This window comes from Pinus tabuliformis, chromosome 7, assembly GCF_031772625.1.
Source record: "Pinus tabuliformis cultivar Carrire ecotype Pingquan chromosome 7, CPIR1, whole genome shotgun sequence".
Lineage (NCBI taxonomy): Eukaryota > Viridiplantae > Streptophyta > Pinopsida > Pinales > Pinaceae > Pinus > Pinus tabuliformis.
Window position 1 is genome coordinate 636,648,263 of NC_142293.1, and position 12,100 is coordinate 636,660,362.

Here is a 12,100-nt window from a genome sequence, read left to right on the forward strand (position 1 = left end):
ATGGGATAGCCAACCTATTTTTATAAGTTTCTATTTACAAGATTCACTAGTTAAATGAGGTCTTAGAAACATAAAGACTTTGAACTTATATTACTGCTTTGGTTTCCCCCCAAGAAGACCAGTAGATAAAAAAAATGGTCTATGTAAACCTCATTTGATGTAATGAAAAATGCCTAACTTCAAATACATATATATATATATATATATATATATATATATATATATATATATATATTCTACAAACTAATTTCCTCGTTTATCCCCAAATGGTATAGAGAAACTAGGTATAATTACATCATTAACACTTAAACTAAAGGCTTTCATGCTATTTGACTTCATCATATACATGAGATACATAGTTATATCGATGATTTAAATAGGGAAAGTGATTTATTGAATCAAGAGAATAGGATAGCGAGTGTTCCCTTTAATCTATAAATTGTAGGTTATAATCTAATTTTGAAACTATTCTATCTTCCTCGATGACTTTCTACTCATACTACAACCCTAAACCTCAAAATTGTATAAAATAAAAGGTGTGGTGAGAGTCTTAAATATAAGCCTTTTTTATTCTAAATATAAATATCTACTCACTTACAAATATTTTGAAGCAAATAATAAGATTTTGATCCTACATTTACCATTTACTCAATTCTATTGTTCCAATCGAGTTTATGATGGATATATATTCCAAGATATTTGTATGAAGTAAATTCCTCCAAGTTTTGTTTATAATATATTAAAGTATCATATATGATATTTATGGATTTAATTATGATGATTTTTGTTTGTTAGTATTAACATCCATACACATCTCATAACATAAATCTTGGATGATTCTGAATAGCTTACTAATATTGTAATGATTTCTTTATTAAAAGATAAATATTTTCAACACAAAGGAGAAGAATTATATGGGGCCAAAGCAACTGACACCGACCAAACATTATTTTAGATTATTAATGTATATACCAGAAAGGATAGGGAACAAGGGTAAAACCTTTGTTTGACTATGATATTATATTTAATTTCTTCTAATTAACCCTTAAAACTCCTAAACTTGGAAAAAACATTCTCATAAATCCTTTTTAAAACAAACCTCAACTTAATAGGAACCATTATCTCTTCTATCATCTTCCACAAGTTCGTCTTAGGAATGATATCAAAATATTTTAGAAAATTAGCACAGTAACAAAAGAGATCATTTTTATTATTACAATGCTTCTCCAAAATGAGCATGATAGTAACAAGATGACTCATAGTTGAATGATATCTCCTAAAATAAATTTGGCATTTATCTCTTTTATCATAACTTTCTAGCCATATAACATTTTTCTTTTTTAAAATAATTTAGTCATAATAGCTATATCATTAATGGAATACCTTTATCCCCACTTTTAAAAGTAGGCATAATGAGACTTCACGTCTAAATATTAAGGACATCTTTACTCACTATAAAAATATATTTTGTAGGTTGAAAATAATTGCTATTTATTTTTGGGAAAATTTGATATTTGAATTTTTTTAATAATACAAGTTATCTTTTCTTTAATGATTATATATATATTTAATATTATTTTGGAAATATAAGTATTAGTAAAACCACATTAAAAATATTAATGTGGTTGATATAGCTGGAGGCTTCATAAATATAACAAAAGAAACTATTGCAACACAAAGAATTCCTTACCAATGCACACACTTACTTGATTAACCATGTATAAAAAAGTTACGGGTCAACTTTAACTTGAGAAAAAAAAAGAATTACACATTTTATTGTAAAATTAATGATTTTCTAAATAAAATTTTCTTATATATAAATGAATGTTATAAATAATAATGAGGAACTTGTCATGGAGGACTTATTAGAATTAAAATAATCCCAAATCCCTAGGAAATTGATTGGTGGGAGCCAACGAATCTAATTGTTTAATTTATAAAAAGTAATGGACCATTTTGCTAAATAAAAATTTCTTATATATAAATGAATGTTATAAATAGTAATGAGGAACCTATCATGAATGAAATTATAAGAATTAGAATAATCTCAAATCCCTTGGAAATTGGTGGAGGGGATCCATTTTGCACAAATCTAATTTTTTAAATTTAATAAAGTCAACGCAACGTAACAAACTCTATAACACACTACAACCCTTGATAAAAATTCAGACTAAGTATATGTTGAGCATATTCCCTCAATCTAGGCCGCCAATTAAAAAAATAAAAAAATCCACCTTAAGTCAAATGCGAAAGATTTTACCATTAAAATTAAAACTTATTAATGAATATTTAAATTATTTAATTGAAAATTATTATTTATAATATTTTTATAAAAACTATAATTTATTAGAAAATTATTTTGGTTTTCTTTTAACTATTATAATAATATTAATAAATGTAAAATATCAAAAAATATAAATTTTTTATAATAAATGTAAAATATCAAAAAATATAAATGTAAAAAATAAAACGTTTCATTTTTTTTATTCCACTAACATAATAGAGATAATTAAATTGATTTTAAAATAAAAAATTATTAGGTATATTACTTAAAAAGTTTTTTTTGGAAAATATTATTATTTTTAAATTTAAACCTATTAAATATTGATTATTTAAATAAAAATTAAATTTCTAATAATTTGATTATGAATTTTGGTTTATTTTCTCATTACAAATTTATTTTCTTTCCCTTCATAAATACTAGACTATCATCAAACCTAATCTTTCTTGACATAAATTTGAATTCATTTAATATTAGTTAAATTATGGATTAATTTTTTTAATAAGGTTATTATGAATTTGCATTTATTTTTCAAATAAAATTGGACTTCCTCTTCCACCAAAAATTTCTATATTCGTGCACATGAATAAATATGATTGGAAAGGGGGCTAAATCATATTGTATCATTCTATTATATTTCATTCATATTGATTTTTTGAGAGTGTAAAATTTGGAGGAATCAGTTTTCAAAAGATAATTTTTTGTTGATAACTTAAATTTAGATTATAAATGGTTAAATTCATTTTGAAATTTTAAATTACAATTTTTTGTATTCTTAATATAATTATGGACCTACATTTTATATTGTATACACTGATATCTTTCTAGTGGGGTAAGAAACTTCGATTAGAACTTATATGAGAAATTCATGCCTCAAAAAAGTTGTCTTATCACAATTGACTACTATAATTCAATAGGATACTGCATAAGCCCCTGTTAATCGTGGAAAAAAGCTTAGCCATGTGCATACTATGAAGGAGTCTCTAGAAGGATCAAGTTGTAACTCATATTGAGGGTTGAATGGGTCAAATTGAACCTTTAGTTTGCTATTGAGATGTGTTATAACTAGACCAGTGAGAGAACAAAGAAATTCATTCTATTCAAGTGCATTTTATTCCATAGTAGACTAGAATATATAGCTATGGAAAGAGAGAGTGCATAAAAATGTGATTTTTCCTATAATGAAACATATGTCATAGGTCTCATGTAACTCCATAGAGAGAATTTTTTTTTTTTTAGTTTCATCAATTCCATTCAAGACAGAAGAGAGAAGAACAACCTTACCTTCTAGTTGGGGTTTCTCTTAACAATGTTTCTAGATCATATTTTTTTGTTCACTGTGATTGGCATGTGTTTGTATTTCACAATTCTATATTTTGCACATTATATATATTTTATGGAGAATTAGTAATAATAGATTAAAAAACTAAAGGAATTTTCCCTTCACATTATGAATCTTAAATTATTTGAAGAAATATGTTGTGACAAACTATGTAGTGCAATATCCATAGTAGTTTACAAATCACATTAATATTGAAGCTATGGTGTCTTTTCGTATTTTGTGGGAAGTTATAGGGGATCTAGATTGGTTTAAGAAGAAAGTTATAAAATCCTAAACATGACTATGATAAGTTGATTTTCTCTTTTAACATTTGACATATAATTGATAACTTTTATATGATAGAGAACAAAACTATTGTATTAAAGTAGAGAGTATGTTATAAAAGAGAAACAAATTTGTTTAATGTCAAATATGTAAAAAAAATTGCAAATTCTAATTTTTTTTTGAATGAATTTAAAGTAATCTCCACCCAATAAATATTTTTTTGAAATTAAAACATGTTAGATTGTAGTATAAGAATACTTAGAAAAATCATCTAAAATTGTCGCTGTATGAAGAAAAAAATAATTAATATGTTTCTCAATATTAATGGTATCATAAAGAATTTGAAAGGTTGTTCATTCATGGTTGATTCATAATTGATAATTTAAAAGCAATTTGGCATTAAGGTAGTATAAATTAGAAAGTTTTTTTAATGTTAATCTTATAGTGCAGAGAAAAATTTAAAATGTAAAAGATTATAAAATGGCTAAATGATCACGTTAAATCTATCACATAGGGTGGATCAGATCACTATAGGTATTTAAAAACAATTCATTAGTATTTTGAATAATAAATTATATATACATTAAAAAATTTAGGTGACCATCACGAATATCTCATAGTTATGCTTTCCCATAAGCTAATTTCCAATGGTGAAAGACGGACTCGACAAATATTTCTTATTTCTTATTCCTACGAGTCTTTGTAAATCCAAGAGTTGTGTAGGCTGCTTGAATATCATCTTTTCCCTCTCACCCCTAAATTTATTATCTTGATTTCACTAATTGTCGAAAACAAATCTCGAATGGATTATCTAATAACTCCCATATACCCAATTATTCATAACTTACATATTCCTAATTCTTCAGTCAAAGTCATTTTATTGAGTGGATTATCTAACAACTTACATTCTTCTAATTCTTCATCCTACGTCATTTTTGTTTTATCCATAAGACCCACATCCTCATCTTTGCAAGTGAAGAAATTTCTTGTTCAATTTATTTATATTTAACACCAATATCCTCATCTTTGCAAGTGAAGAAATTTCTTGTTCAATTTATTTATATTTAACACCAATAAGTTTTCATTGTATATACCATATGGTTAATGATACTTCATTACTTTTTCGATACTGAATCATCTCAACATCCATCTATTTATGGCCCTGCTAATAATAGTCCTAATTTTAGACACTAAACTTACATGGTATAAGATTATTTAATTTGTTTATAGTTATTTGATCATTAAATAAAATATTTGTAGTTTGATGTGTGAATGGTAATTTTTGGGATTTCTATTTACTTTACCTAATAGGTAGGAAAGGAAGTAAATAGGGTCATAAAAGATTATTAAATATAAAAATTAGTAAACAAAATATAATAAATTGTTGTAGCAATTATGTAAAGTATTTACAAATAAATTCATTGTTTTTGTAAGCCATAATCACCCTCTTTAGGTAAGGTACAAAATCTTTTTTTTAAGGAGAAGGACACTGAAAATTTTGAAGAGACATCTATGAAATTGCCTGATGTACTTGCGGTGAGCCAAACACCGAATTATATAATACAAATACTCTTTCCAGTTAAAAAAATAAGAGTGGCAATGTGTGCTCCTATAGACTTTTGTAACAACCTTGCACAATTTTAATTGAAGAAGACTTTCTCAAGGATGAAATGCAACTTTACAAGATGAAATTGATTAGTACACCATTAAAATGCAGAACTAAGTAAACTGTAGATTCAAGAAGATTGATATGTGCTTTAATATCTCAATGCTATTGTGTGTCAAACCAAAAATACAGTGCAAGAAAGACAACAATAACACACGACACAAAAACAAAAATCTACCCATGAAACTAAATGCTGGAAAACCAACAACAATAGAAGGGTTGCTCAGCTCTTCATGAATTCAGAAAATGCAGACTACATGATTTGTCTATATCTATAGCTACTCCTGATTGGGAACTTGAACAACTACCTGGTGATGATCTCTTTCATTCTGCTGGTGAAACTCCTGCCCTTTTGGATCAATCGATCTAAGTTAGGTTCATCATGTCCAGAATAATACACTGGGTAGTGTTTGTTGGGTTAACTGAATTCAAGAGCATCAAAATACTTGTCATGTCGAGGAATCAAGAGAAATCAACTGACATAGTGAATAGCAAAGAAGCAAACTAAACAACTGGAAAAGATTTCAATTTTAGAGCACCTACCTAGTTTTTTTATAAATTAATTTAATTGGGCATTTAGTCTCTCTCTTTTTATATATATGAAGTGCATACACAGGTACGCAATGAGTTTTGTAAGTGTCATTTTTCTATACAATACGTGATGTACCTATTACAAATCCTCGGTAGATGAAGAAATTGTCCCCAGGATCGAAATCTCAACCCATCTTGTAAAGGGTACCGACAAAAAATTTATTTTTTTTCTAACAGATCTTAATCCATACCACGTGCATTCGGATCCATCGTTCAACACTGGAAGCCAAGAGCACCCCAAATCTGGAGATGATGGAGTCCTGAAAGGCATGAAGCAACTCCTACAACTATAGTTATCAAAGCAAAAATAACCATGAAACCCACTGCTTTATTTCCCAATGGAAAATCGATTGGAGAAAACCCTAGAGGAAGAGATATTCCACGACTACAAGTCAATTGTGTAGTCATTTAGCCACACACTTCATCATATATTTAGCCCAAAAAAAACACTACGTATGGAAGGAAAAAGAAAAATTGTGATTCATCTAGAGATTTATGTGAACCATAAATTTATAAAAGTTCAAAAATGAATAAAATAAATACTTGAGACACAGATATTAGTGAACAACAAATATTTTATAAAATGTATCAGTTTTCCATATTGTAAATGCCCCAGAAAAACAATATGTATATTTACTAGGAAATTATTAAGTACCAGTGTGTGTGGTAAAGGGTGTCATTGAGAGCCCATCTAACAATAGCATCGACAACAAGAAACATGCGAAAATTCAACAGCAACAGAAAACCCGCGAGAGACTTCACCACTCCCAACGCCATTATAATTATAAAATTGTGGTAGCTTAACAAACTATAAGTACTGACAAAATGGGGCTTAATTTGGAGAAGGAAAATGACAAATTACCTATCTATACCATACACTAGATTCTTAATTTGCAGAGGATGAGATCAAGCTAAAAACAATGGTGGCTGGAGATTTTCCAGAATACCTATTAGTGTGAGAACATGTGAAAATGGTCATGAACTTTTTGGCATTGTAGATGCCATTAGAAGTGATGTCTGTGTCCAACATCTACCAGAAGGTCAACATTTTTCCTCCACATTAGCTGCAAAAATAAAGATAGAAGAAATGATGAAACTCAGATTTCCTTTATAGTAAAAATCAATCAGCTACAGAAAGGTATTTTTTGTTCCTCTAGCTTGTGAAGTTAGTTTTTATACTTTGAATAATCCAGACAAAAGCTTGAAAAAAACTTCAATGAGTAGTTCTCTGCTTAGCAGACAATGTGGAGATATTTATATAAAAAATAGTACAAGGATTTGTAAAAACTATGGATAGTGGCAACAACTGATATATCCTAACACCATGAACATGTCCTCATGTGCTTCCAAACCACCCGAAAGAAACCCCATGTACACAGACAAACCAAAACTCCAACCTCTTTCAACATTGAATGTTGCAAGCATGCCAAATTGATTATCTGTCTTCAGTGCTTCAAAAATGTCTCAAATATCAACTCTAGATCTACCAGTTACTTATGGTGATTCGGTAAATTTTGATGAGGATATTGAGGAAGGTCAAGCAACTAAAACAGATGCTCTATCCGGACTACCTATTAGTGTGAGAACACGTGAAAATGAAATTTTAAGATTGAAAATCATGATGATATCATCTTCTATATGGTTACCATAATTTTCACAATATTTATATGCTTACCTCGTGGCCAATAGAGTGAGTGCCCAAGCTGTCATGGAGGAAGTAGCACTGGAAGCCAAGCTCTGGGCACCCCAAATCCGGAGATGATGGAGTCCTGAAAGGCATGAAGTAGCTCCTACAATTGAAGCTATCAAAGCAAAAATAACCATGAAACTCGTTGCTTCATTCCCCACTAGAAAATAGATTGGAGAAAACCCTAGAGGAAGAGCTCTTCCACGACCTGCAAGTCAATCATGTAGTCATTTAGCAACACACTTCTTCATATATTTAGCCCAAAAAACACACTATGTATGGAAGGAAAAATAAAAATTGTGATTCATCTAGAGATTTATGTGAACCTTGAAATAATAAAAGTTCAAAAATGAAAGAAAAAAAACTTGAGACACAGTGGCAACAATTGATATATCTAGACACCATGAACATGTCCTCATATGCTTCCAAACCACTTGAAAGAAACCCCATGTACACAGAGAAACCACAACTCCAACCTCTCGTCAACTTTGAATGTTTCAAGCATGCAAAATTGATTATCTGTCTTTAGTGCTTCAGAAATGTCTCAAATATAAACTCTAGATCTTCCAGTTACTTATGGTGATTTGGTGGACTATGATGAGGATATTGATGAAGGTCAAACAACTAAAACAGATGCTCCGTCTGGACTGCCTATTAGTGTGATAACATGTGAAAATGAACTTTTAATATTGAAAATCACGATTACCTCGTCTTCTAATTAGTTACCATAATTGTCATAATATTTATGTGCTTACCCATGGCCAATAGGGTGAGTGCCCAAGCTGTCATGGAGGAAGCAGCACTCATGGTGATTCAGTGGATTCTGATGAGGATATTGATGAAGGTCAAGCAACTAAAACAGATGCTTTGTCCGGACGGCCTATTAGTGTGAGATAATGGCTCAAGAAAGAAATAAAAGAGATCACGATGAGACTGGTTGCCAGCCTCCCAAAGGGCCTCTTTTGTGTGCGGATAATTGGGGATTTTTCGAAAGTTGCAGCTACAATGGATTTTTGCTCCAATGTTACAGAGATAGAGATATGGTATTGAAGCAAGCCAAGGCCAAGGCTTCATCCTCGACTTTATCAGTCAAACATAACAATGACAATATTGCGAAGCTGGCTAAGGTTTCTAAACCTACCTTCCAGTTAACTAATCAGGCAGAATTGGATGGTTTTCCCGGCTCTTCGAATGGAGAATCAGGCTAGGCAAAAGGACAAGAGAGAGCAAAGCAGGTCCCAACCTGTTGCAATTGTTCTATGAAACGTGTTGGATTGATAGGCTTAAATTTTCGTTGTGGGAACACCTTTTTCTCTTTGCACCGCTATTTGGACAAGCATAATTACCCCTTTGATTATAGGTCATCAGGTCGAACGACCATTGAGAAAGAAAATCTCGTTGTCTAGGCAGAAAAGGTAGATAAGTTTTAGTTTGTTTCATATGTCATCCAATCTATGAAGCTAAGCTAAACCTTCAGAAACGGATTAATAACCTTTTCTGCTATGGTGTGTGATGATGATTAAAGAGTGGACATCTTTAAGATTTCATTTTATAGTTTGCTTTCTTGGAGCCATAAGTGTTTTGTTTGTTGTTTGTGGATTGGATATCTTTCTAAGGATGTCTATCTACACTCATATTTGTCTTGTGATTAATCTTGTACAATAATATTTTAGAGGGTCTTGGCTATATTTTCTTGATTTAATCTGAAGTTTAATAACCACATGTTTTCGAGTTAGTAGGATTATTACTTGTTAATCTATGTAACTTGTCTATTTCCCTGGAAGAGTAAAGTATCATCAGTAGTTAACAACACCAGCTTATCATCATTTTTTTACATGTTTTTTGTTTCTGAATCTTATGGATACGCTGCTTGTATTTAGAATTTCAATGTTCAGTACTTGCTAATTTCATTTTCTAATTGGTTACCATAATTTTCACAATATTTATGTGCTTACCCCATGGCCAATAGAATGAGTGCCCAAGCTACCATGGAGGAAGTAGCAATGGAAGCCAAGCTCTGGGTACCCCAAATCTAGAGATGATGGAGTCTTGAAAGGCATGAAGCAGCTCCTACAATTGTAGCTATCAAAGAAAAAATAATCATGAAATCCATTGGTGAAAGGTCAAATAAAAAATGGCTACTGTGGAATCAATTTTGAACTCCAAAAACAATCAAAATACCTATCATGTAGCGTGATAGCTATAACCCGGATTCCAAAATTTTTATCAATTTTTTACCAAAATCATACTGAAATTTCTACCTCATTGGAATACTCTTTTAATTAATATAATTGGCACTGGATGAGCCATTGATATCACAACATTAATGCCAAACATATTTTTTTTGCATACAGAAAATGCGGGCCTCCCAGGCCGAGCGAGTTATGGAACAGAAAAACACGGGTAGGACTACTACAAATCAATTCCAAACACCAAAACTCCAAATGTCGGAGTTGGTGATGGGACTGACTTGTAATTACAAATTACTGGAAATAAGTTAAAAAAGCATGCTTAAATGCTGCAAAATGTCAGATGATTATGCTCAGCGATCGTTATATATTAGGAGAGCCAAAACACAAATTTGTTCCATTCCACTAGCCAATCTCAGGGAACCCTTAAATTGTGTATCGTTATCAGATTTTTGTTTTCAGCATTCAAATCGTGTTGAAGTTATTATGCTAATCAAGCTCAAAATTTCTGAGTAGGTACATGAATGGTTTCAGAAAAGCCTATTAATTAAGGAAAGTGTAATGAGAATGGCTATCTCAGGTTAATTCTCAAGAACAATTTGACATTTGGGTACCAACCTACAGTAGGGAAGCTAGGTCCCCACATGAGTTTTGCCTGTTATTTTGGGCATTGGGTTTCATTCAAGATTGTCATATAGTGGGAAGTTTCATGCCCCTCTGCTGAATTTGGAGATTATATTGTTGTCAATTGATAGGAATGGCAATTTTTCTTTAGTTTAAGAAGTTTTGGGTACCCTTTAGGCTCACTACTGTGATGCAAATGGATGGGCTGGGGAGCTACATGAATTTAAAACAAGCGTGCATTGTGCCCCTAAATTTGAGTGTTATTATTCAAAATAATGCTAATATACCCGTTGCGTATTTAGATATAGATGGGTTTGTCTTAAAATCAGGAAGGGCAAATGAGTATGATTTAGAAAGTGGTATTAGAGTCACTGAAGCAGAGGCTCCACCATTCCTAGCATTGATCAAAATGTTTTTTGTAAAAATAAGGTATAGGTTAAGCTTAACATTAGTAGTTAATGCATCATAAGATGACAATGCAGGGAATAATATAATTCAATGTGGGGTTGTCCAGGAGACAAATGCTAAGTTGTGTTTTTCATCTCATCACAATGTAGTGAAGGAGTCCACTGTTACCGCGGTTACAAACCAGTTTGAAGATATGGGTCTTGCAAAAGGCATGGATACCCTTTCTAGATGTTCGAAGAAGGAAAATGATGGGAATGTAAACAATAACCTAAAATCCAGTTGGAAAAATCCTCCAAGGCCTCCAAGAAGAGCCAGGGATGCTGCCAGGGAAAGGTATATGAATAGTATTTCTGATACATCTTTGCGAAGAAAAGCAAGGCTAGAAAGAATGAAATCAGCAAGAGACTGCAAGTTTGCAAAGCCTTCTTCTGAAGAAACAAGATTTTGGGCCTTGTTCGTTACTCTTTCCTTCGGTGTTATTATGATAACTCAAGGTAGTCACTGCTCTTTTGCTTCACAATTGTCTCCTTTGAAGTTAAAGATAAATACCTTTATTTCTTAGAGGATCATGACTTTATATTGTTCTTAACCTAAAAGAAAAGAAACTCTAGCCCACAGGCAATGTATCCATTAGATTGATGTCATTGCAAGGATCATAGAGTTCTGCATGTTGGTTTTTTTTCATCATCTTATTCTGAATGTAAAATGTGATTCTCCATTTTCCTTTTTCCACTCAGACAATTTGATTTTAAGGTTTTGTTCTGGCAAACGTCAAGGACCAAAAATAACTCCATGCTTATTATGCACTCATGATCTTACTATGGCTTTGGAATAATTATTAGAGTAGTTTCCATGAAAAGTTTTTGATTTCACTCTCTGTTAGGCATATTCACCAAAGCTTATTGTCTAGTTAGTAATGTCATAGCTTGAAATAGGATTTTGCAATCCTATCGAAATCTTGCGGTAAATTTTGCTATAAGGATTAAAATTTTTCAAGACCTATTTTTACTTCTATTATGTCAGCCTGATGAATTGGATCAGTGCGAGA

General features: G+C 31.1%; 1 pseudogene; it reads left to right on the plus strand.

Annotated features, from left to right (window-relative positions):
* Nucleotides 1–8,727: 8,727 nt before the first annotated feature.
* On the plus strand, nucleotides 8,728–9,261 carry LOC149249058 (zinc finger A20 and AN1 domain-containing stress-associated protein 8 pseudogene; annotated as a pseudogene).
* The last annotated feature ends 2,839 nt before the right edge of the window (nucleotides 9,262–12,100 follow it).